Raw genomic sequence first — 25,640 nt, 5'->3', positions numbered from 1 at the left:
AGCATTTCTCTACTATATGCTGAAAGTTCCATTCTCTTCCAGCCCCAGGATAGACTCTTTCTTGGGTGCTTTTGTTTGTTTGTTTGTTTGTTTGTTTGTTTTGAAGATTCGTGATTTATTAATTAGTCAGCCTCAACACATTACGGTAGAATACTAAGATGTGAGCCTCGATATCAAGAAAAAGTTAGAACCCCTGCAAGGGTTGGTGTACTTTCTCTGTGGGTGGATTGGTGGAAAAACACAAAAATATTAAATGAGAGAACAAAAAGCCCACAAAGGCTGTATTGTGAAAATTGTAGGTGTTGTTTATGTATGTGTGCACCTGTGGGCATGTGGAGGGCTGTGATGCGGAGACCAGGGGTGTGATTTCTCAGGGACCAGCCACCTTGATTTTCGAGACAGGGTCTCTCATTGGCTTGGAACGCACCAATCATATAGTAGGATGGCCTGATTAAATTAATTGGTGATATGCCTGTCTCCACTTCTCCAGTGCTAGTAATTAGAAGCAAATGCCACCATTCCGGGTTTTTCTGCATGGGTTCTGGAGTTCAGACTCAGGTCTTCATGGCAAGCACTTGACAAAATAAGTGATTTCTCCAGCCACCATCATATATATCTACACAAGCACAGTACCAACATGCTTGTGTAGGTTACAGTAGCACTGTAGGGATGGGAGCTAGAACATGGACCTGTGTTCCACGGAATGGGAAAAGATAAAACAAGGTCAAAGGGTCCAGCTCACACCAACAAAGAAAAAGAGGCACAAGGCCCATGTGTGGAGAGGATACTCTTTCTTGGACGCCAACTACCTCTTCTTAGGAAGAGTCACCTACCTTGTATGACGCTGGAGGTAACTTCCCATGGCTTTCCATCCTGGGCTTTTAGACATGGTATCCGATGTTGTCACCTCATCCCTAGCTTGCTACTCTGACTAACGTAAGCACTGTCCAATGACATCTCCAAGAGTCTTCACTTGTTATACCTTGGGGAATTCTCAAGGAGCAAATTATATCTTCTGCTCAGTTTTCTTTATTCAAGGAGTGTGACCTCATTTTAAATGTAAATCTAGCCTAGGGGTGTAGTTCAGTGGCAGAGCACTTGCCAAGTGAGAGCAAGGCCCTGGGTTTGATCCCTAGCACCACTAATTAATTAGCTAATTAATTAATTAAAATGAACGTAAAGCTAGCCAGCGTTACATCTATGCTCCCAACCAAAAAAAAAAAAAAAAAAAAAAGATTACATCAGAATCTTAGCTATGCCAAAGTAAGAACTCATTCTGTGTGTCTTTGTGCACTTCTGTGCTGTGTGTACCACGCCGTCTCTTGCGCTCCCCTGTCAGCTCTCGGGGCTTACTTAGATCCTGGGTCAGGCAATAGCAAGAATGTCCTCCAAGGTAAAAGAAAAAGAAAATGTTGCCAGAGAGCAAAACTCTGTCATAGCAACAGGGAACAAATACGCAAAGCGCTTCCTGGAAGGAAGAGGTCTGTGAGTTGGGTGTGTGTGTGTGTGTCACCTCTACCTCAGGGCACCTAACAGCCACTGAAGGCTGGCTTGGCATGTCCACAAGGACCTTCTCCACAGGAAAAGGAGGCCGTGTTCCCTGACTTTCACACCCGAGCACTGGAACCTCTTTCCGTCCTATTTATAAAACTGGACGTAGATTGCTGCTTCTCTCCAGCCCCACGTGCAGTTTCCTCTCATTAATCACAGTGGAACTCCCTTCTGCAGCCTGCATTACCTGCCCAAAACGGATGTGAGGAGAAAACAAACTCGATGCCGCTCAGAAAAAGAGAAACCTTGAAAACAGAAAGCGGCGACTTAGCTTTCTTAAAAAAGAGAAAGCTGGGAGACACATAAACTAATGGGCCCCATCACTTCGAGGGAAGCTGGATTTTAAGTCATCTTTGCTTGCTTTCTGCCCCCACCCCCACCTCGTCCCCTCTAGTGAATTGAGACAAATCTGTAGTTCACCTGGATGGACGATTAGATTTCCCCCTCTCGGTTGCAGCAGTGAAATATTTCTATAATATTAAACCTGTCAAACTGATCAAAGTGCAGTGTCAAAATTTTAAGCATGCCTCCTTGTCCAATCCCCTCCGCTCCGGCAGCACGGAGCACATTTTATTTGCCTGCCCCCCGAACTCCCTGAGGTTTTTAAAATCTGCCGCACGTTGTTTCGTCGTCGGGGGCGTGGGCGGCATTGTTGTTGCAGGTGTCTGCCACGGCCGACATTGATGGCAGGAGTACTCACTCATTCACTGCCTGCCAAGCACGCCGCACACCTCCGAATGCCGCTTGCCCCGCCACACTCCTGCCTGAATGAAATACGAGTGTCAGTTGCACGTTGCCACTATGTTGTGATGTGGAACCACCCAGCCAGGTGAGGAGCATAGGAGTGGGTCCTTGTTAGCAGGGGCTGCCTCTGCAGCCTGCACACTGAATACGCTTTGGGCGTTATCTGACTCCACCAAAGCCTTAATGCCTCCGAGTCCCAGTTTCTCCCTATATAAAGTGAAAGAGTCCCACGGATACCTGTCTGCACACATGCGCAACATGACGCGGATGAACAGGAAGCCTGTGACTAGGCCCAGACAAAGCCAGATGAAGATTATTATGGCTTGACTTCTCAAGACGCAATTCGCACTAGAGGACCCATGCTTTCCAAGCTGATGTGAATCTGAGGGAAGGGTTCTGCATAGAAGCTAGGAGGGTAGCCTCATGTGAATCTGAAAGTTTTCAGTCTGCCATTTCCTACCCATGTGACCTTGGACGGATGATTTTGTTGTCTCAAAACTCCACTTCTTTATTTGAACAATGGAGATGTCTACCTGGCTTTTGATGGTTACAATCTTAAGAGAATTATGTGAAATATATGCACAACACACACAGAGATGTGTGTAATATGTGTTGTATATACACCTGTGTGTGTCTATGTGTCTATGCCTGTGACTATGTGTGTGTCTGCATGTCTGTGTGCCTGTATGTCTGTATGTCTGTGTGTCTGTGTGTCTGTGTGTGTGTATCTATGTGTGTCTGTGTGTGCTGGAACCTAGTAGGCACTCAGTATACAATAGCTTTCTCACGGAGGTGCCTTGTTTGCCACCCTGTCTGGGAAAAAGGAAAATAGTGAGCCCACAGCCGAGAGGTTTCCAGTCTAAACCAAGTCTGGCCTGAGAGTGAGGGGAGAGTCTGTTTCTCTCGGATTTTCATAAACTCCCTTTTTCCTGGGTAACTACAGCACTAAACATTTCTTTGTTTTTAGCTTTCTGAACTTGCTAGGGTTGCTGGGAAGGATGATGGAGAAAAAGGAGCCAAAACGGGAGTAGCTCTGTCAACCTCACTTCTTAACAAATGAGAAGCAGGCCCCAGACTTACAGATTAAGTGCTATTAATTACCACCCATCCAGCAGATATTGAACCACAGTGTTTCACTCTTTGGAAAAAATTTAGAAGCTCAGCCTGAATATGAAAGGACTCTATTAACAGCCCATAAGCCCTGCCTTGGAGATTGTACTTCCACTGTGTGAGTTCTAGGGAGACATGGGCAGGAACTGGTGTGTGGCATCCTCCATGAAGCCTACTTTCTAGGAGCCTAGGGAGAAGAAAGAATGAGCTCATGGGCTTGGAGCAGCAGGTAGAGTGGGCGGGACTAAAGGGATCTCCTGGGTGTGTCTGCTAAACAATGAAAGAGATGTTGGGTATTTCTGGGCGTGGCTTCTGGCTTCACATACTTTATCTTGACCACATTTAGGTAGATTTGGGCATACAGCTGATCCTTGGATTTATCCTCTCTACAGTTACCAAAGTCTGAGGGTGCTTAAATTCTTTACTAAGTGGTGGAGGATTTACATGACTCTTCCTTGTGTAAATACATGCATGGGTACAATATTTTAAGAAATAAGTATATTTACTGTGTTTAGCAAATCTGTGGATATGGAGCCCACAGATACAGAAAGTCAAATGCGTTAATAAAATGTCTTGCCTTGGACTAATGTTCTGAATCTCTACCATGTCTAGGGGTGCCCTCACATACTCCAGGGAGAAACCAAAACATGATGGGGTTCACGGGTCCTTGCTCTTGGCTCCTTTCACAAGGAACTAATTTCTCCAGATCCTAGTATTACAGTAGTCGGTGAACCAGTAGGGAAACTGAGACCCAGAGACAATATCAAGAGTTCATATTTGATCCAGTGACCTTCTCATCTCAAAGCTGTCCTGGTCCCCAGGATTTCAGGAGCTGCCTGCACAGTAGGGCAGGACACTGGATATTTGGGTCTAGAGGGCTAGCTATCTGCTCTGAGCTTTGTATCTAGATGCCAATGGTAGGCCATGCTCTGCCCTGAAGGTGTGTCCCTAACCGTTTCCCCAAGACCTGGGATCCAGCACAGTGGGCAGCTAATCACTATTGCCTTTAAGGTCAGATCCATCAGGTGATGCTTCTGCTTTTCCTTCGGGAAGCTCATCCCACTAAGCATACTATCCGGTTTCCACAGGGAAAGAAATTAGGAAACACACCAAGATAACCTTAGCTTTCACCCCTAAGTCCATATGCAGTGTTGCTCTGAAAATAATGCTGTCAGATGTAACAAATGTCTGCCCCCCTGGACAGCTAGATGGTGACTTTTCAGATCTGATACTCACTGGCACCAAACAAGGGAACATCCTCTGACATCTTCCTGGCTGGCTCTCAGGAGCATGTGGTGCTCTCCAGCAGGCTCTGCCTTGTGAGTAAGCATGACCCTGACTCCTACCTACGTCAGTCTCTTATCTGCAGAGTCAGGCAAATGGTGGAGACCTCAGCATGGTGATACCAGTCTAGAGACTGTTCGGTGCCTTTGCAGGATGCGCCACAGCATCTTTGGCTCTACTCACCAGAAGCCAAGGGCAGGTGCTCCTCCTATCTCCCTACCCAGTTGTGACAACCTAAGTATCTTCTCACGCCATCAAACACTCTTGAGGCAAAATTGTATCATTTGAGAACCTGTGTCCCAGATGATCCTTAGGGGTCCTCCTAGCTCTTGGGTTTTGGAGTTGGAGAGTTGTTTGTGCACCCAGAACAGCTGGGGTTGAGTCACCCGCCATCATCACAAATGCCAGCTCTGGCATTTACATTTCAGTTGTACATAATTGGCCGAATTGCTTCACCTCCCCGAGCCTCGCTTTACTTATCTGCAAGGCGGAGACAAAAATGCCAGTTGTGCCTAGCTGGTTGGAGGACTAAATGAGGGAACGTGTATAAAACTTCTGGCACGTCGAATAATGTCCCATCGACGGGGCTGCGATCGCCATGGCTAGGATTGGAAGTGCACCCAAACCGTCTGCTCGCTCCACAATCCCTCTTGAAACTGAATCCACACAAATGCAGCGCTTCCAGCAGCGATCGCTATCCAAACAGAAGAGCTAACGGATGCGTGAAACATGCACTTTGTGCTGGGCACTATGCTAGGCAGTTTTATAAGATTCCTTAAGCTAAATCAGGGCCCATGGGGACTGCCAAGTGCAGAGGAAAACAGTAGACCCATTCGGGGCACAGCCACATCGCCAAGCCAAGGCAAGCTCCCATAAATACTCAGGTATTTATATACCACCTTCATAGCAGGAGTGATTCCTCTTTCTCTTGCCATTAAAGTAAGGTGACCCATTCATCCGTTGTGCGTGATAAATGCCATATATGAGGAAGAGGTGATGAGAAAGGAATTTTTAGCTAGATTTGTCCCTTTGCAGCACGTTCATGTCTTCTTTTCTCTTCGGCTCTACCTAAATGGCAATTGACTTCAGCTCATACAGAAAGAGACAAGGAAATAATATCCGTCCTTAAGTCTGAGTTACAGGTTTCCATTTCCACTACTCCCCGGTTCCCATTTCTCGGGCCTGACAGCTGCCTGCTCCTTCCAGAGCTACCTTAGGCAATAAGCCCCAGATCCCCAGTGCATGTTCCTGGGCTCACATCCCTGCTCTGGCCTGCCCCAAGAGAGGTTTTATTCTTCAGTGGCGTATTGATCTGCCACCAGTTACAGGCCTAGTTTCTATATTAACTGTCAACCAAGAGGAGATAGGGGAGGGTATGGCCCGTGGAAGGACTCCCTTCTCCTCTTCCGGGTCTACCGTCCCTCAGGTCTTTGTCACTCCAGGCCTCTGTGGCACTACCTGGAGATTGTTCTTCCCCTGTCTTTGCTATTAGCCCCTTCTTTATTTGTCATCCTCGACCTCACGGTCAGCTGCGGTAGCCTACTGACCACGTCCTCCAGTCACATATTCTTCCTCAGCTCCACGGCAAACATGGGATGGCTTTGGTCAAGGCTCATGTAGTGACACACTCAAGGGCTGAACTGAGTCCCAGGGTCCTCTCTGTTATACACCCAGACTACAGGATACTATCCTGCAGAAGCCAGCTGTGACCACATGGGAAACCTTTCCCTTTTTAATGTCCACCCTGAAACACCCCACAACAGACACTGTAAACATACCAGCCAGGGCATCCCTGTCCCATCACAGACAGACGGAAGACAATACCACCCCAGCCCCAAACCCCATCCTGCCCCACTTACCACTGTCCTTCTCAAACAATCCTGTCTTTCTGCTTAGGGAACTGTGGTGGTTTGAATAAGAATGTCCCTCATTGGCTCATGTATTTGAACACTTGGTCGCCAGTTAGTGGAACTGTTTGCAGGAGGGTTAGAAGGTGTGGCGTTGTTGGAGGAGGTGTGTCACTGACAGGAGAGAGGCTTTTGAGACCATAGAGCCTGGCCCTACTTCCAGTTGGCTCTCTGTTTCATGCATGTGGCTCATGGTATGAGCCACCAGCTTCCTGCTCCTACCACCAAGCCTGCTGCTTGCTGCCAAGGCTCCACACGATGACAGTGGTGAATACCCATCCTTCTGGAGCCTTAAGCCCAAATAAGCCCTTCCTTCTCTAAGTTGCCTTGGTCGTGGTGTTTTATCAAAGCCACAGAACAGTAACTAGTACAGGAATTACTTTTTAATCCTCTGATAGTCAGTTCAGAGGTCATCTTTCCAGTGAAAATACCCCTAACCTGGGGCTGGAGAGATGGCTCAGAGGTTAAGAGCATTGCCTGCTCTTCCAAAGGTTCTGAGTTCAATTCCCAGCAACCACATGGTGGCTCACAGCCATCTGTAATGGGGTCTGGTGCCCTCTTCTGGCCTGCAGGCATACACACAGACAGAATATTGCATACATAATAAATAAATAAATATTTTAAAAAATACCTCTAGCCTACCCATTATTGTCCACAGCTGCATGTCTTCAGCATTTTGACGCATCTCTGGTAATTTTGTATATAACCACAGACTACCTTCTCTCTCCCTGCCACATGGTACCAAGTACAAGGTTTCTTAATTGAATGAGTAGATGAATTAAAAACATTGGGTGAGGGACATGCTGGGGGCAGATAGTGATCACAGTATCAAGACCTCAGTAATCAGGAGATGAAGGCAGGAGAATTGCTTTGAGTTCAAGGCCAATCTTAGCTATGTAGGGAGACACTGCAGGAAGGAAGAGGGGGAGCAGGAGAAGGAGGGAGGGGAGCAGGAGGAGGAGAGGGAAGAGGAGGAGGAAAACACAGTATGGTGGTGTACACCTGTCTTCCCAGTACTTAGGAGACTGAGGCAGGAAGGTCCCTTCAAGTTCAATAATGACAGGTCAGGTCTACAAAGGGCATTTAATTGTTTCACACTTGATTCCTTTAGCCACTGCTTCTCAAACTTTAGTGGTCAAGCAAACCACAGGAGGGGTTTGCTAAAATGCAAATGTTGACCCAGGGGTCCCTGCACGCGATTCTCCAGTAATATCATGCTATGAACTTCCTTTTGAGAAGTGAACCCTGCTTTATTCCAAGTTATATCCCATCTGGCCTGAAGTCGCCATTCTGTCACTCTGAAGCCCCAGCAAAGTCCAAACACCTCAGCTTCTCTGTGCCAGTGTGGCAAAGCAGCTGTCTGTTGGTTTATTTTGTTCCTCCCATTATCGCTGGGAGCAGGCNGGGGGGGGGGGGGGGGGGGGGGGGGGGGGGGGGGGGGGGGGGGGGGGGGGGGGGGGCGGCTAGAGACATGACGTAGCTTGTTTACAGCAAGCCCAAGAAAAGTTAAAAGTGCAAGTTTTAAAAAAAAAAATGCGTTATCAGTTCTTTAGAATCATATGTGTGGGGAAGAGGGGCAAGGGGGAAATTCATAAACTATTAAACGGCACTGTGTCAAGACACGGATAGGGCAGAGCAGTAATTAAAGTAAACAACACATCAAAACCCTGGCTAAAACTGTTATTTAAATTGAAAGTAAATGCAGGAACTGATCATGTAGCCTTGTATAAATGTGTTTCCAGAAGCCTTTTAAGAATCTTAATGATTATGGAAGCATAATGGCTGAATATCAATGATTGTTTTTACAACAAGTGACATCTCAGAGGGAGAAGAAAAGAATCCAGATCTTTCTAAAGATGTGCATTGGTGTGTTCTTCCAAGCACACGCATCCCTTCGGGGGCTGGAGGGAGGGCTGGGGACCATGATTAAGTGTTGGGACTTAGAACAGGGCTTTTATATGGTGTGGGATGAAGGTCCACTCAGAGGCGATGCCTGGCCATGAGTGTGAGCCTCTTCATCCACAGCATCTGTGGAGCCCCCAGAAGTCGGGGAACCCCCTGCGTGCAAACCTCTGATTAGTTGTCACCATCCCCCAACCACCTTCCCATCTTGCCTACAACCTTCAGAAAGTCCAGACCTGAACGAGAAGTGAAGACGGAAAATGTAAACGGACTTCTCAACACAGACACTAGGAATTAGCATAGGAGCCCTTACTTCTGAGGGCCAATGTTCAGAAGACAAGGTAGTGCCAAGCCTAAGCTCCATTTCGTCAGTGGTCACTTTGGGAGCCGGTCCCTCCTTAGGCATGGTGACTTACTGAAAGTCACCTGAAGCATCTATGTCTGCAGTGGGGGGACACACTGCCAGGAGCCTGGAGCAAGACACTGCAGCGCTGTTCCTTAGCATAGGGTCCAGCCTACCTTCTGATTTGCCTATGATGATGTTACCTCTCCCTGTTAGGAATATTTCCTAAGCGAGCTCTCTGACGACGCAAAAATTCCCAATCAAGCCAAATCAAAACAAACCAAATTAAGAAATATCCAGGTTTAATGGAAGATCTGCGCTCTCGGGTGGCCCCGAGGGGGAAACCGGGAAGCCGCAGGAACGCAACCCCCCAGGAGGAAGAAAAGGGGACCACGTGTTCTTCTTTTGGGGATCACTTAAGTACCCTGGGGAGTGGTCCTGACCCCACCCCCAGGGAGGGGTCAGGACTGGCCTGCTGGGATTTGAAGTCCAGACCAGGCCTGGGGGCTGAGATAGATGCCAGGGACTGGGGCCTAGGCTCCCAGCCTAACACTCCCACCGACAGTTCCCTGAGGACAGACCTCAAGACCGTCCTTGGACAGAGTATATCCCAGCACAAAAGTCACCTTCTTTAGTGCCCCCCATCCTGGGCTTTCTTCCAAATGGCTCCAGCATAGAGATGATGCTGCCTCAAGACTGACTGCCCAAGTCATGAAAGACCAGTAATTGAAGGAAAACATTAATTTTCATGGCTTCCCTGTCTCCAGCTACAGGCCAGAGCCTGGAGTCAGAAGCTGTCCTGAATTGCTGCTATGATGCTGGTTAGTTACTTGTCTAGTAGCTGTTTCTTAGTCAGCTGACCAAAGAGCTCTGAAGATGTGAACATATGTCTGGCTGGCTGTTCAGCGTCATTTTGCCTTCCTTTGTGAACTTATTTTCTTGGGGGACCTCTTGAGGACATATGTGGCTATTTCGATGGCAGGATCTGGGTATTTTTGCATTCCGGGGCTTGATACACTCATTTATTATATATGATATAAACTACAAATTTTTATATTGCTGATGATTTCCTATTAATGATTCTGTTGTTCTAACCATCACTTCTAATCCTCCTTCTCAATGCTCAGCTCAGATTGCTATTCCTGTAGGAATCCAAAATCTCCTAATGGAGCAGATTGTAAAGGCCTGAGGCTGGGCAACAAGGAGGGGAGATTAATGAGAGCCCCCTCACCAACCGCTGTGCTTGCTGGAAGCCTGCAGAGCAGCTAGCAGCCCCCTCCCCGCCTGCAATGATTCTGCTCACCTTCTGGCAGCTCCTTCTCCTCACTGCTGGGGGCACCATCCCTCAAAGACTTGCCTGCATCAAAGTGGCTACTGTTTCCAGTTCTTTCTTTCGCAATCCCTTTTGTTCTTTGGTTTTGATCTGGCATATGCTAAGGGCCAGGCTCTTGTCTTTCTGCTTGTGAATAAATGGAGACACTTAAGGAGGCAGCAGAGCTGGGCATGTTCTTGTTCTCTTCTAATGAGGAGCCAGAGGGACCCCATTACGGCCTCGTGTTTTGGGTCTGGCTAAGACAGGATACAGTGCAGAAGGTCAAAGACCTAAGTCTGGTCCTGGCTTTTCAGAAGCAAAGATAAGCTTTGCCAGAGCCACCTTTTGCATCTGCTTGGTCCCTAGGCCCCCGGGTCTGTAACGATGAAGACCATCCCATGTGTGACCTCAAGGAAAACTCAGAAATGTGAGGAGTAAGGCAGGTGAAGGTAGACAGGTCAGAATGGAAGCACAGCCGATAGAAGGCCTCGCCTGGGAGATGCTACTGGGCTGTGTCTGCAAAGACTGTGTGAACTCCAGTCATAAGCCAACCATGGGCAGGGTGCGGTAGACCCTGAGAAAGGGTCTCCCTCCAACTCGGGAGAGATCAAGTGGCATGCAAGTGCACAGTTCATGTGGAGGATTGTGCCGTCTGGTCTTGCAGGAGAATGGAGTTGAAGGGAAGGTGGGCCTAGGAAGGTCAACAAGGCCTCAAGGTGGAGTCTGGCAAACTGTGCTGAGAATCTGGGAGACGGCACTAACTTCTCTGTACCAGTTGATTTGTACAGTAAGAATTAGCCTAGAAAGCAATGAGCAGAGTGGTGTGAAGGGGAACCGGCTGTTGCCGAGACCAGACCATAAGCTTGAGCTTCTTCACCTGGGCTGACTTAGTCACTCAGGGCTTTGCCCAGCTGGGGCTTGGCTACGGAGGGACTCTCCCGCGCTCGTCCTGCAGTATCCCTGTCCTCCAATCACTGTCCTGCAATATCCCTGGCCTCCAATCACCTGAGAGTAGAGCAGTAGTTAGGTAGGGTGTTGGAAAATGTTGCTAGTACCCTTGGGGAGAAAACTCGACCCTGGTAGGAATCTCCAAGCTAAACCTGCTCAGAGCTGGGGATTGGCTGAGTGCAGAGATTAGAAGACAAGGCAGACTGAAGTCGGCTTCAGGAGCTGGGTCAGGGTGGCCACTTTCTTCTGGTGTACACATAGGGTGTGCTCAATGTGCCAGGGCTGTAGGAATAGTGCGCAGAAGACCAAGCATGAAGAAGAAAAGATGCGATAATTTGGGCCCCAGTGGAGAGACTATTGGTAGTGGCGCCTACAGTTCCTGAGGTCAGAGCCATGGGCCGGGCAGAGACCCATATGGGAGAACATTCTTGCGCATGATGAGCACATGGAACTAGGAGAGGAAGAGGGCTGAGGTGAGAACACAGGGTACCGGCGTTCCGTGTCTGTGCAGAAGAAGGGCAGAAGGATTGGCACAGGTACCCAGGAGAAATGAAAGCCAGGGGGAAGCATTCCAGAAAGAATATGGCAAAAGACAGTTTCCAGACGAATCTATCCAAATGTTGCAGAACCGGGACGGGAAGCAAAGTGGGGGAGGGGAGAAAGACTCCGCTGGATACCTCGAAGGTATGGCTTGGCAGCAGATGGGCTCGTGAACATGACGGGTGTGGAGAGGTTAAAAATACTAGACAGACATGCTGTCGTGTAAATGCTGTTCAAACACAACTTGTCGGGTTCCTCCCTTGAGCCTCAAACTAGCAGTGTGTGCTCCGGGGGCTGGGTCGCCGGCCTCATCCCTGCCCGAGAGAGTGTGTGTTCAGGGCCCTGTGAGTGTCCACAAAGGATTCCTAGACATCCACCTGTGGGTTCTCTGACAGCCTGTCTTCTGGGCGCAACAGCAGAACACCAGGGTGCTTCCTCCTGCCCCACCTGTTGGCCCCATTGTTTATCCAGATGGTCCCTGGCGCATTAAGGCAAATCGCTCCCTGATGCCATGGAGGAGAAGCACCTATTGACCCATCGATTCGCCCGTGTGGTACTGTGAGGCCCTGGCTGAGGTTGGTTTGCCACAATAAGTTCCTGTCTGTCCTGAATGATGTCCCTAAATGGACTTCTGTTGACAGTTTTTCTCCCCAGACCTGGGGGATGGGAGCCCAGGCTCTGAGCATATTAGTGTGCTATGAGGCTAAGCTACATTTACGTCCCTGCCACAACACTAATCCCTCACCAGGCTCCACTCACTCTTTCTTTCCACACTGCATCACCCCCTCCCTTCCACACCGCATCACCCGGCCTCCCTTCCATACTGCATCACCCCCCTCCCTTCCACACTGCATGGCCCCGCCTCCCTTCCACACTGCATCACACCAAAGCAAAAGATTTCTTATTAAATCAGAATCCTGCATTTCTTAGAAACCTGTCTCCCAAGAAAGACTTAGCCAAGCTCTAAGAAGCCATTCCTTTCTTGCTGTTTCGTTTACCCACTCACAGTGTTTTGGTCCGCCTACCAATTCCAGTAGCACTCAGGATGGATGCAAATGCCCTGCCAGAGGTCAAGGCAGAGGGCCCAGATCTTGATTCTTGGTGGTAGGGCACGTTCCCCATGGCCTTGGTCCACTCCAAGCCTTCAAACAAGCATGCCTGTCCCCCAAAGCCATTTCCCTCAATATTAACTCAGGAATAGCAGAACTCCTTGCCCAGCCAGCCCGTTTAGCTTTTCATCCTTTAAACTCCACAGTCTGGCCTCTGTTCTCGGAATATAGATAGCCTCCTATAAATGGGGCAGAACCTTCAGGGTGAAGGATTCAGGAAGCAGCTGCAGCCCCGCCCTGCTTGAATTGTAAAGGGGCTATGGAATTTACGCTGGGAGCAGAAAGACCTGAGGTCTCACCTTTCATCCTAGGGCACTAACCTGGCCCCATCCCTTACACCTCAACTGCCTACTCCACTGACAAGCATTCAGGGCTTATCTCTCACTCCCTCTCCTGCCCAGAATGGCAAGGTTGTTCAGGTTCCTGTCAGCCTTGCACGGGCATCACTTTAGCCAGGAAACCCATAACTGTGGGCACTTGTTTATCACCTTGGCTCAGGGGAGTGGACACCACTGAATTCCATGGGGGCAGACGGGACAAGTTGCTCAGTCCTGGAAGTGCATCGGTAAATGAGATGCAAGCAGATGCTCTAAGAAACCTGCACCGGACTAGGGAAAAAAGTGTATATGACTTCCTTGAACTTGATGGGTAAATGTGTCCCTGCGTGCCCAGTAGAAGCATATGCAACACGCGTGGCCAGAGCAGTGATGCCGATAACACCTGTGAGGCACGCTCATCTTCTTCTGCAAGCGGGATAATGGAGGCCCATGGCTTTTATCTTCATGGGATTCCTCCAGAGCTCCATGGCCACCAAGAGGCGTCGAGTCTGTGCCTCCTGTAGTCCCGGTCACTTCATGGTTCTGATAACCACTGGTCGGGTACCCACACTTTTGCACTAGTGGCACGGGCATGCAACACAGTGACTCTGGTGTCTCCAGGCTGTGTTAGACTTTTCAACAGTGTCACAGACACTGAGAGAAACTGTTTAAAGGAAGACAGTCTTATTTTCTCTCATAGTTTTAGCAGTTTCTGTCCAGGGTTTCCTCTTCCTTTTTTTCCTGGGCCTGTGGTGAGGCAGGGTATCATGGTGGACATGCACGGTGAATCACCTGCTAGCTACTCACCTGATGAGAGCCAGCAGAAAGAGTCAGGAGGTGGTCAGAGACCCACAGTGACCTAATTCTCCCATTTAAGCACCCCCCCAAAACTCCCCCTACCTCTGAAAATAACGCTGCCAGATGGGACACTAATGTCTGCACACATTTGGGGGGAAATGTCAGAGGTAGGTGGTGATTTGGCCTGGAAAAGCTAGCCTTCCCATCTCTGTGACCACAGTACCTGAGAGAACAACTTAGGGGAAGAATTTATGTTAGTGCATGGGTTTACAGAGCTTAACCCGTTGTGACAGACCATGATAGCTCATTCCATGGCAACCAGGAAGGGAAGAAAGGAACACAGGAAGCGGTCAGGGAAGGGCAGAACTGCCAAGGACACGCTGCCCTCCCATAATCTATTTCCTCCTAGGTCCTACCTCTGCCTTTCACTACCTCCCAAAATGTCACCATATTATGGGCCGAGCAGGAATTAATTCATCTGTTACCCCAAACCCTTCAGGATCTAGTGGGCTCTGGAGACTACCTCAGACACACCCAGAAGTGCGCTTCTAGACAGATCTTATCCCATCAGGTGGACAGTTAAGGTCACTGATCCCAGAGCTCTCTGGGACTCAGGTGTACTCTTCTGTATATCGATTGCCTTTGTCCCCCTATCTAGCAAGATGTCCTTGGAGGGGCATATGAAGCATTGTCCTGCCTCTCCCACAGCTCCTGGTGGGTGGGAAATGGGTAAGTGATGCTCCCATGTGGGATGACCCCTTCCGAAATCCTTCCTCATAGTCTCCTCATCACTGGATTCTGGGACCCAAGACTTCAGGTCCTCGTCCTTCTGCCTGCAGACGTCTCTCCTGGGTCCCTGTGCCTTTCTGCACTGGGAGGTCCTAGTTTGGTCCTTTCATCCTTACAGAGACACTTAGTGTCTCAGAAGCAATTGGGAAAATGGATCGAGCCAAGTCAAATCTGATTTTCTTAAGAAAGAAAATCGAATTCTCCACTTGGTGAGGCAGACAGAGATGAGAAGGAAGAGGATCAGAAATACACAGCTCACCCAGGGAGGGAGGGCCAGAGACCTAAAAGGTAAGAGAGGGAGCTGAGCCGCCAGAAATGCCAGCGGTGTCCGTGCCCACAGCACAGCAAAGCGGTCTTAGCTTTAGGCCTCTGACTTATGTGGATGTCAAGTCTTCCAAATTTAGAACAAGCCCAGGGACTCCTGTGCTTGTCCTCACTGGTTTTAGTTTTAAACTCTGCAAGCTCTTCTCGGGTTGAGGCCACCACAAAGTCGTCTGGGGAAAGCAGCACCTTCCCAGAGGGGACAGAAAGGGAGGGAAAGAGCTGAGATTCCGAGAACCTGGTCCACCATGTGTGAGCCCCCAACTTGCGATGTGCCAGGAGTGAACATCCAGTCGGGCCTCCGAAGATGCTGCCCCAGCAGCTGCTTCTTCTGGGGAAATACCCAGATACACACATGTCTTTGCTATATCACTGGCATGGTGCCAGCAAGTCTGGAGTAGTTTCAAAGCATCAAGGCCTAGGAGAGCCCTGAGTGCTTCATGGTCTGGGGAAGGTGGCCATGCCTAAATTAGCCAAGGTGAACTGTGCTCAGGTCTGTGGCAGAAGTGTGTCTCAGAGGACAAGGCGACTCGGGGAAAGACGAAGTTAACTGCCCCGTGTGAGCGAGTAGCAGGTAAAAAACATTGGGAGAGCGAAGCTACTGAACCAGATTCTAAAGGACGCGTGAGGATTTTACACTAGGAAAGTGGACATGGGATGTCAGAAAGAATAACAGCACAAGCTGAGTTTCAGAGACCCTAAAATGCATATGCTCAGAAATGGCGGACAGTCCCACATGGCCGTGTCAGGAGACCGGAATTGGGGATGGGAAGAAGAGGCTGGTCAGGTGGGCTACGACTGTTCACAAAGAGACAACTTGAGAAGCTTGGACGGTTTCGTGAAGCCAATACGAGAGCCTCCTGAGAAACCCCAGGAGAAATGCAGGGACATTTCTGAGAGAAAACTCTAGAATGCCCATGTTGGAGATCTTCCATAGATTAGTGAGGGGTTCAAATCTAACGTCTTTCCTAGGTGACTGAATGTCAAGGTTTTAGAAATGAATGAGGGTGGCTGTCATACCGGACCCCATGGCACAGTATCAGGGACGCACTCTGGGCTAGGAGAGCTAGGAGGTATTGGAGTAAAGAATGTAGGGACACTCTTGGCTGGTCTCCTGGGCCCTCTCACTGGGTACCGGAGCAGCTCCCTCTCACCTTTGCCTATTTGCAGTGGACTTGTGATTCTATTTGGCAACTTCTGCCACCAGAGAAGGTGAAAGCGACAACTGACAAAGGCCAACGGGCCTGGGTTTGTGGCAGGACACTGAGGGAGGAAAAGCAAGCCAACTAAAGCTCGCTAGCTGGCTGGCAGCAGATGCCAACTCCTGCCCTCACGCTCTCTGCAAGTAGGCCCCGGCCATGCCTTAGCACAGGTTAGACCAACCAACCCTTCACTTAGGCTGAAACAACAACACTATTCACAATAAACAAGGTGCCCCCCACCATCATGGCCTAAGGAAAGACCTGCAACATGAATATACACACTCAGAAGGACGCAGGAGGCTGCCCAGCTTGGGGGTTAGCATGAGCAGGCTGACAGGCATGGTAGGGTGTTTGTGAACATGCCACAGTCAGATGTAAGATGCAGGGGAGGGAAATTAAGTTGAGTGTGAGCACAATTCCCAAACTATGACGCCTTGCTTTGTGCCCTGCCTCAGCCAGGAAGTCACCAGTGCACAGAACACCAAAAGGAGCCCTTTTGTTTGGCTTTGATCCCATCTGATAGCTCAGTCTGGCACAGAGACCCTGTCTTTGATCTCTCGCACCGAAGTGAAGTCTCTGGAGCTTACAGAATCTCCTTGAGTTTAATTCTTCCCTGAGTACCCGGCCCCACGCTGTCCTCTCCCATATATCACAAGCTGTCCCAGGTCCTTCTGGCCTGTTGCCTCAGTGGCTACCACAGACTGAGGGAATGACACAGTTTCCTCACCTCTCCTGACCTCTCCACACCTAAGGCTCAGGTTGGCTAAGCCTGGGAAGTCCATTACACCAGCGTAAGAAGACAGGGGTTTGACTCCTGATGAAAGAATTTTCTAGATTGAAACTCACCTCTCTGAACTTCAACCTCTTCCTAGGAAAAGCAGGAATGCATATGCCTATCTTGGCACCTGGAACAGTGTCTGACCCCAAGGGCAGGCACTGTAAATATTATTAAATGGAGGACCCATTGACTGCCTGCTCTAGGACAAGGGAGAATGCAGGAGGCGTGATCCTATTGTTACCTGAAGTGTAGTAAGGGCTCTTGGCACATCAGCGGGGCTCACACTTGCTTTTCAGTCTCAGTATACAAATTAGAACATGAGAAAGGGAGAAGACTCCAGAAGGAAGGCAGCTAAAGCATAGCCCTGGATTCGTTCCCAGCGTGGCCCATTCACAGAGCAGCTCAGGAGATTTCTACATCCCTCAGAGAGAGGAAGGTTTTGCTCCAGCTGGAAAGATGTCGAGCCCACCTATTTCCACAGCAGCCCCTCCCAGAGGCTGCTGGGATCTTTGGAGAGGCCTGATAAGGAGTGACGTGGCTCAGAACCTCCAGGGTGTCCATCTGCTAGCTCACTCACTCTGTATCTCGTCCATAAGAGGGATGAACTGTGACAACCCATCTGCTTGTGCGTGTGTGTAAGTGTGCCTGCGTTTAAGTGTGCACCGGACCAGGAGGGGAGGGATCTTGCTTAGAATGGAGAGCGCCACAGTGCTGACTCAAACTAACCTCAGGGAGACAGGAAGGAGTAAAATGGTTCAACAGGAATCGGTCTTCCCACCACCACCACCACAGCAGAGCCATGGTGAAAGCAGCATGTGTTGGCCATCGGCATCTCCAGAAGTCTCGATGGCCACGAAGTGCCAGAGCCCAGCTAGACAAAGGCTGCAAAGGGGCCTCAGCATTTCTCTTGTGATCACGTGAGCCCTGGGTCTGCTCACATCTCTTCTCCTCATCATGGGACTTCACAACAGCAATCAGATCATCAGGCTACTTTCTGACAATTGTGCTCTTGAATAGGAGAAAATTCCCAGGAGCCCCAGCTGGAGAGAAAACAAAGGTAGTTTTTTACCTTCTCTGAAGGATTTTGTTGATTGTCAGACTTGTTACCCAGGTTCCAAGTCCCAACAAGCATCTGTGAAGATCTCTCCCCAACCCCACCTGCCTCCTTCCTCCTTCCCTTTTCAGATCGCGGCGTTTATGTAACCCAGCAAAACTTAATTATGCATCTGTGATAGGATCGTGGGCTAGGTACCAGGAATATAAATGAATTAGACAACTGCTACTCTTAAAACCCTCACAAAGGAGAGGGGTAGGGAATACTCTGTTTGCCTACTTGGGATCCACTAGGGGCTTTTAGTTTTATAAGCATTACAGAGAAAGGTCCAGGAAATGCTTTCTCAGTAAGGAGGAGATGCAGCAAAGTCTGGTTTCTTGTGGTTGATGCTGCTGCAGGGCACATGTGTTGGAAAACAAGAGTAGCTCATTTCCACAAATGGTTACTGTATGTATAGAGTGGGCGACAAAACATGTCCTCGGCTTCTTTGCCTAGGCATCCCCAGCCCCCTCTACATGTTCCCTACCAAGACAGTGTCCTCGGGCTCTACACCTCTCCCTTTGCTTTCCACTCTCTTCCAATTAGCCATATCTACCTGAGCACATCTCTACTGGGAAGGCAGTGGAAGCTTCAATGAGTAAATCGTCTCTGCTCACAGAGGCCTGCTGTATGCCAGAGCTGCAGGCTTTAGCTAGATGCTGGAGACAGCAATAACAAAATCACCAGCCATGCCCATATGAATCTCAGTCTGCTGCAGATTCCTGCAAGTACCAAAGAGGACAGTTTTCCATGATGTGAGGAGCTAGACTATAAAAGGTGCCGAGAGGAGGGTCAGTTCTGTCTTGGGAGACAAAAGGACGGCTTCATGATACAGAGACACCTGGAGCTTGCCATCTAGTGGGGAAAACGAGATGTTGTATAGAAATCATGTCAATATAAGGAAACGTTAAAACATCATGGATACAGAAGGCAGAAGGATCTGTTTAGCTAGACCAGAGGTTCTCAACCTTCCTAAGGCTGCAATCCTTCACTAAGGTTCTCGTGTTGTGGTGGCCTCCAACCATAAAATTATTTTGTTGCTACTTCATAACTGTAAGTTTGCTACTGCTATGAATTATAATGTTTCTATTATGCAGGATCATAATGTAAATATCTATTATGCCGGATATCTGACATATAACCCCCAAAGGAATCACTACACACAGGTTGAGAACCCCTGAGCTAGACGATCAGGGAGTACAGTATTAAAGGGTGATATTTTACTTCCTCTTTGCCAGTGGGTAGAAGTTTCACCATTTATTCACTCCATAGATATTTACTAAGTGGTCCATATGTTACTCTAGAAAGGGTAACAGCCTTGTCATGGTGGAGCTTACATTTTAGTGGGAGGTGATAAAAAAAAATAAACAGAATCAGTAAGTTAAAGCATGGGTGAGTAAACTTTTTCTGCAGAGGGCTACTTAATAAATACTCTAGTCTTTATAGACCATATGTTTCTCTGATGCAGCTCCTCAGTTTTGCCTTTGTACCACAATACAGCCATCAAAAACACATCAGTAAATAAACATGACCGTGTTCCAATAAAACTTTATTTGGAAAAACAAAGGGTGGGCTGGATCTGATCCACAGGTCATAGTTTGCCAACCCAATAGTCAGAAGTGCTAAACAGAAAATGAATACAAGGCATGTGAGAGGAAGGGCTTGAAATTTTAGTAAGGAGAGAGAGGAGGCTTCCTACAGGAAATAGAAAGTGAGCCATGCAGGGGTCCCTGAGAAGAACCAATGGGAAAGAAGAAGAGTCATCAGGACAGAGGGGGAAGTAAGTGTGAACCATGGAAACAGGAATGATGATTCTGCATGTTCAAGTGCAAACAGGGAGGGAACCACTGGGAAGAGGGTGTGCTCCGGCAGAGAGAAGTGACAGCAGGTACTTGAGGACAACAAACCACCCTCAGCAATTTGGCAGGAGCATGGGTTGATAGGCTAGTGTTATAGACAGAAGGGGAGGCTGGAAAGGAAAAATCCACAGCTTACTGTCAGGAGCCTCACCCTCCACACGAAGCGAGCCCCGAAGAGGCTCACAAGGAAAGACTTTTCTGGGAATTCTCCTCTGGTCCAAGTGTGCACAAATAGTTCAAGATCCCAGACAAGCTTTGGCACTGTGAGATCATCCCTTCATCCGCCATATTGAGCTGTCCTAAGTCAGGGACAATGCCTATGAAACTATAGCCTGTCCCCAACCCCTCTGGCATATAAACCTGTCAGCCCCTGGAAGGAGGTACAGTTAGAAGGTTGCCGGGTCATCTCTCACTTCTCTCTGCAAGTCCAATGCAGAGCCTTCCTCTTCAGCATGTCCTTGTCCCAAGGAGGAGCAGGATTCTGCGGTCAGAGAAGCCCCTACTATGTGCACTCAGTGCTAGGTATCTTCCTTGCTTCTCTTACTCATCCATTGAGATTTTTTTTTAAGGAAGGGGTTTTTATCTTGTAGAGGTGGGAGCAGAGGCTGAGTACTGTCAGGAACACTCCCACGGTCAAAGTCAGTGAGCATGGGACCAAGACCACACCAGTTCCAATCCAGACCTGAACATCTTTCCCTCACCAGGATGCTTTCCACTCAGTCTGTCCCAGAGAGCACTCTGGCTCCCTCCCAAGTTCTCCTCATTTCATGGCCCCCTCCCTTGCCAGCTCAGCTGGTACCCAATTAGCTTCTTCCTTGGGAATCCCACTTTCTCCTTCCTTTCTCAGGCGCGTGGCACAGCGACTGTGTTAAACCTTCTCGAATGAGATACTAGATCCTTCCTGGCTGCTCCTCCTGTGAAGGTCCCTCTCCGCCTCCTCCCATTCTCTCCCAGGCCTCTCCTCCAACTCCATCTCTCCAGCACCCATTCCCCGTCCCCAGGCCTAGCACCCTCCATCCCTGCTTCCTCTGCCAGGGTGATCACATGCTGTTTTCTAGAAGGCAGTGCTGGTCTGTGCCTATTGTTCTCACGTAGCTATTGATGACTAAGTCTCATTCTAGAAGTGCCTCTGTTTGAACCGTGACTGTCTACACTTGCATAGAGAATGGGTACACCAATTTAAATCTTTGGGATTAAAGTTGGAAGTACTTTTCAGTTTGTCGCAAACTTTTTCTCCTGTCTGTCTCTGTCTCTCTCTCTGTCTCTCTCTGTCTCTCTCTGTCTCTCTCTGTCTCTCTCTCTCTCTCTCTCTCTCTCTCTCTCTCTGTGTGTGTGTGTGTGTGTGTGTGTGTGTGTGTGTGTGTGTGNTCTCTCTCTCTCTCTCTCTCTCTCTCTCTCTCTCTGTGTGTGTGTGTGTGTGTGTGTGTGTGTGTGTGTGTGTGTGTGGTGTGTTCCCACAACATGCAAATGGTGGTAAGACAATATGTAAAGAGAATTGAACTCAGGTCATCAGGCTTAGCAGCAAGCTCTTTTACCCACTGAGACATCTCACCACCCTCATAATGTTTCTATTTGCTTCTATATGTGTGCCCTGCAATCTAATGTGTCTCTTTGGGGGCTGGTTACTAAGTGCAGTATTGAAAACTTTCTTGGAGAGGGATGTGGGACCTTGTTGGCAGTCACCACTAGGCATCATGAGGGAATCAGAAAGATGCGCCCTTACCACGGCCCCCTCTGTGCCTCCTATGTGTGACTAACTCCAGGTGAACCAGTGATAAAGTCAATGATTCCTAAGACAGTGCCCTCAGCAAATATTTATTGGGAGTCTAGTATATTCCTGGTATTGGCACCTCAATTCTAAACACTGGGGTTTTAGCAGTAAAGAAAACAAGCAAAGTCCCTGCCCTTGGGAAACTTACATTCAGGCTAGACAAGACAACCAGTTCACAAAAAAAAAAAAAAAAAAAAAAAAAAAAAAAAAAAAAAAAAAAAAAAAAAATGTGATGAGGCTAATAAAGAGACACAAGGCAACATGAAAAAGGGTAGCAGGAAGAAAGACCTGTAAGGAGAAAGATCCTGAGGAGAAGTCTGCTTGGTGGCTTCGAGAAGCAGCAAGGCAAGATCAGTGAACAGAGAAAAAGGAGGGGAGGGGACCAGCAAGGAGAGAGATGGAGGACTAAATCTCATCCCTGAGTGTCAGCGTGTTTGAACAGCAAGGCAATAGTCTCCCACTTACAGTGTATAAAGTTGTGTGGTAGGTTTGAGAAGAGACCCTAGATGACAAGAATAGAAGCATGGCTCCTCTGCTTCCTCCTGCTCCTCGGTGGGCTAACCAAGGGCCCTACCACTAAGTATATACCCAGTCAGTAGGGCCCCTCTCAGGAGCTAAGGCTCCAGGCCTGGTGCAGAATGGTGCTGTTTGGGATCAGGTAGCAGCCTGCAGCAGAGGTGATGCAAAGCAATCATTTTCTGGATGAAAGATTGAATGGCGGCGTGTCAACAATACCTTCTGAGTGGTAACGTGAGCAAGAGGAAGAACAATGATCCTATTGCTTGAGATGGTGATGATTTTGACAAGACCAGGCAGGAAGGCTCTGGGAGTAGAATGCAGGCTGGGAACCAGGAGTGGTTTAAAGTGGATTACAATTGAGATGTTTTGAGATGTGAATGAGATGCTTAGGGGTTAGCATGTTGTGTTGATAGTCCTGAAAGCCGAGGAACTAAGATAACCTAGGTAGACAGAACAGTGAGTTCTGAGCTCCTCCAGCATTCCAGAGCAATAAGGATGAGGAAGAGCCAACAAGAGGGACCTAGTGAATCAACCATGGGATGAGAGCAGGTCCAAAAAAAAAAAAACCACTCTACCGTGGGCTTTGGAGAGAAAGAGCTTCAACAGGAAGCGTGGATATTATTTGGTATGTTCGCTACCTTTATCATAACTGTGGCCAAATATCTGACAGCACCAACTTAAAGAGAAGAAAGCTTGCTTCAGCTCATGGTTTCTGAAGTGTCCATCCATCATGGTGGGAAGGTATACCGCAGCAAAGTTGTTCGTTCACACCATGGTGGCGAGGAAGCTGAGAAAAGAAATTCAGGAAGGGGTCATGACAAGATATAGCTCCTGAGGACATATCCCAACTCCCTCAACCATGAACCCACATCCCTCTTTTCATCATCTCACACACTGTCATCAGATTCCCCATCCATCAAGAGATGAACCCATCCATTAGGCCAAAACCATAACAGACTGATATTCGCTGCTATGATAAAAAAACAACCTAAAAGGAGGTGTATTTTGGTTCACGGTTTTCGTTCATGCTGGGCCTATGGTAAAGCAGAATATCATGATGGGGAGTGTGTAGTAGTAAATGGAAAGGAAAGAGAAAGTGAAGAGGGTCCTATATCTTCTCGCCTGGCATGTGTGTGCATGCACAGCACCACCCATGTGACCTAACTTCTTCCTACAGCTCTCACTTCCTTAAGGCCCTACATCCCCAAAGAACATTGCAAGCTCAGACCAAGCTTTTGGCTCATGGACTCTGGCAGCCACTCTAGACCTAAGGCATAATGGTGAACAGGTCTGCCCACAGGGAAGCTTCCATTAGAAGGATTTCTCCGTCAAGCTTGGGAAGAACTGTTTCAGTGAGAGATGAGACCACACCTAAAGGATGGGCTCAAGGAAGGGCCCAGAAGATGAAACAGATCATGAGAAGAGGGACCACTCTTGTGGAGTTCATGGAAGGGAATTCAGGAAAGAGACAAGCATGGAGGACAGCACCTCCATCTAAAGACCCTATACGTTTGTGAGATGCTGATTAACTAAAAGAGCATGTCAGTGGTGCTGGCTAGAAAGGGATCTGACCTCCTCCGGAGGGAAGGTTTTAGGGCTAAGCATCCCAAGGGTATTTGACCTCCTGTAGGACAGAGATGCCCCTGTAAGGTCACATCAGTGGGAGTGCCTGGCCAGCAGGAAGTAACCCAGTGCCCAGGAAGCTTCACAAGAGAGCCACAAGCAACTGCACCCATGCCCTAACCCCTGCCCCTGGTAAACTTTGAAGGTTGGTTATTATCGAATTCTCAGGTTCTTTATCTTAAATATCAGCTTACCATGCCCACTTCAAATAATCATGTGAAGACAAAATCATATAGTAAATCACAGGGCTTATCTCTTCCGGGGATAAGCTGAAACGAAAGCCAGCTCACTCACCCTCCCCACCCCATCCCACCCCCAGTTTGACTTCCAGGGGTTCTCTGGGAACATCTGACTCACCTCTCACAGTGCAATGGCCTTCTGCTCCTATGGCTACTCACAGACCAACCGCAATGAAAGGACCAAAAACAGCCAGTGTCCTCATACACCCACCACACGCACACACAAAAACACCCACATATACACACATGCGCATGCACATGCACGTGTGCACAGACACGCGCGCGCACACATCACACACACACACACACACACACACACACACACACACACACCGGCTTTCTACCAGTGAGAGCAGGGAGTCATTTTTCCATGAATTCTCATGTCTCTGCAGCCTCTTGGAGCTGGCGCTATAATCCCCACCTGTGTGCAGCTAAGATCTTCAAAGAGTGGCTTCCCGCTGAGTGGAGCTCAGCCAGCAAGCTCCATTCTTCCCTCAGAGCTACAGATAGGAGAGGGGAGCTGTCTGTCTGCAGCTTCAGGCCACCCAGCCTGCAGGAGGGTGAGGCAGGAGATGGACCGCTCTCTTGACACAGCCTCAAGGCAGGCAGCCTGGGAGACAGCCCCGTCCTAGGTCTTGCAAACCTGCTTCTTTTGTGATGCTGTCTGACCCAGGTGGGAGATCACTAGAGTCCCCTGACCCAGAAAGACAGCGCTCTTGTCATAGGAAAAGGGATATTTTAACTTCTATCCACGAACCTCCTGAGGAAAAAAAAAAAAAGTAAAGTTCTGTCAAAACAGGTTAGCACATTAGCAATCACGACTAACTACCATCTGTATTTGTTCCATTTGTGGCGTTTATGACGGTTATCCACATTAATTATTTCTCTGCTAAAGTCCCTTTTAATTTCTGAACACTGTTGTTTCTGAGAGAGATGGATATTGGATATGCCACGCACCAGCACAGGGCGGCATTACAGCATGCTATTAAGTTCAGATGCTGAGGCCCAGCAGAAATAACTCTGCTATTTGTAATTGCAATAAAGTATTTTATGCCGTGGCTCAAAATGAGAAGCAGCACTGGTGGAAACGGACTTCTTCCTTTGGCAAGGACCCTGTATTCACCAAGAAAGACAAAATCTACTTAAACTGAGGTGGTTTGGCACCTAAGGGAAAGCCATGATCAGGGTGCTACAAATATACTTTATTGGGTGGAGCACCAGCCTAGCAAACTTAAGGTCCTGAGTTGGATCCCCGACATCCTTAAAATGGGATGGTGGAGATGCATGGGTCCATAATGTCGTCCCAGCCACTCCAGAGGTATAAGCTGGAGATGAGGACTTTAAGGTCATATCAAACTGGCCTACATTAGATCCCATCTCAGGACAGCAAAAGGCAAGCTAGTTTGAGAGCCCTAAGCAGGACAGAGGGAAGGTGTAGAAACAGTCGGTCCCAAGCCTGGGGAGAATTAGCAAAGACCAGTTCCCAGTGAGAAGTCCCCGATGTGCCCACTCAAGAGATATAGGGTGAAGTGCAGCTCGTTTCCAGCACATTCTACCACTGCTGATTGACGCCCACTTGAA

General features: G+C 48.6%; 1 protein-coding gene across 1 annotated transcript in view; it reads left to right on the top strand.

The window, feature by feature from the left end:
• The window catches only part of Kirrel3 (kirre like nephrin family adhesion molecule 3), a 557,724-nt gene that overhangs the window by 243,391 nt on the left and 288,693 nt on the right, over window positions 1-25,640 (top strand). The window lies entirely within an intron of this gene.

Source organism: Alexandromys fortis, unplaced genomic scaffold, assembly GCF_014885135.2.
Source record: "Alexandromys fortis isolate MF-2015 unplaced genomic scaffold, M_Fortis_MF-2015_v1.1 scaffold_168, whole genome shotgun sequence".
In the NCBI taxonomy this organism is placed as follows: domain Eukaryota; kingdom Metazoa; phylum Chordata; class Mammalia; order Rodentia; family Cricetidae; genus Alexandromys; species Alexandromys fortis.
The sequence above is the reverse complement of the archived record's forward strand: the minus strand, read 5'-3'. Positions and strand labels throughout refer to the sequence as shown.